This window comes from Amphimedon queenslandica, unplaced genomic scaffold (genome assembly GCF_000090795.2).
Source record: "Amphimedon queenslandica unplaced genomic scaffold, v1.1 AMPQUscaffold_1542_Cont26449, whole genome shotgun sequence".
Classification (NCBI taxonomy): Eukaryota; Metazoa; Porifera; class Demospongiae; order Haplosclerida; family Niphatidae; genus Amphimedon; species Amphimedon queenslandica.
The window spans coordinates 1-1,179 of record NW_003558116.1 but is presented as its reverse complement, the minus strand read 5'-3'; the positions used below and the strand labels follow the sequence as shown (position 1 = coordinate 1,179).

Sequence of the window (1,179 nt, the reverse complement as noted above, 5' to 3'; positions counted from 1 at the left end):
GTCACCGATGAAAATAGCCCATCTTACTGTACATTAGCAATCTCCCAGAAGTGACCACCTCTAAACTCCAGACAGCGGACAGTTTTACAAGCACAAAGAAGCTTCTAAACATGGTGATTTTACCTCTGTAAATTGACATTTCCGGAAATATGGAAAGCCACACCCTCAATATTAAAGTTAATAGTAATCATTAAATTAATAAGAACACTTAGAACAGTTATTATAGTATAATAATGATGCTAGGCCTAGTATTTATAGATTATACAGTAGCTATAGCTTAATGCTTGACCTAAACCTGATCTCTGAAACGGGGAGGTCACAACACAACCTCTGAGAAGAGGACAACCTCTGAATAAAGGACAATAGCTGACTTCCCAAAGTGTCCGCTCTGCGGAGGTTTGACTGTAATCGTTCAATTAATTATCCTTATTATAAGTACATTGTATATCTTTTCAAATATGGTTATATTAAGCTACTGTGTAATAATGTAATAGTGTCTGAAAATTTGCATGGAAATGTACATGTACACATTATGTCCGTTATAGTTTTTTATTTTTTAGGGTGTCATGCCATTTCCAATGCCATGGTATGGGCAAACAGGCACAATCTTAATGACTGCATTCTATATACAGTGACTTATCCATGCAACAAATGTGCTCAACTTATTATCCAGTCTCGTATGAGTCATGTCCATTACATGAACAAGTGGCAGTGTGATGGCTCAGAGACCACTTACTCTCAAAAGCTATTGAGTGAAGCTGGGATATCGTGCAGGTGGGTCAATTCCTCTAATTAGTGTTTTAGTTATTGTTGCTGTGTAGAGAGTATCTTCCAATGAAAGACATTGAGATTGATTTTAGAAGAATGGATCCTGCTCTTTTTGATGGGTCGAGTGCTTTATCAAAACTATAGTAACAGTATTAATTTTTAAATCAATTATTATTAATATTTTTAATCCTGATTGAATTATTATTTATTTTACTATTTATTATAGCAGGACTAGAAAATCTGGTGAGACTACCTTTTAAATTTTAAGCATGTATAGAAATTATTTTGTATGCAATTGTACATTATTTTTAATTTATTTCTGGTTTGTTACAGTTTACATTGCAAAATTTGCATTATATGTGTAGAGATTCACATTATGCATTTGGAATATGAATATGATAAGTATACATA

The 1,179-nt window shown here is 33.2% G+C and overlaps 1 long non-coding RNA gene across 1 annotated transcript; it reads left to right on the top strand.

Moving 5' to 3' along the window:
• The first annotated feature begins 6 nt into the window (after positions 1–6).
• Positions 7–1,156, top strand: LOC109593431 (uncharacterized). The gene is made up of 2 exons (XR_002190953.1): positions 7–774; positions 822–1,156. It is a non-coding gene; the product is annotated as an uncharacterized LOC109593431 (long non-coding RNA).
• Positions 1,157–1,179: the final 23 nt, after the last annotated feature.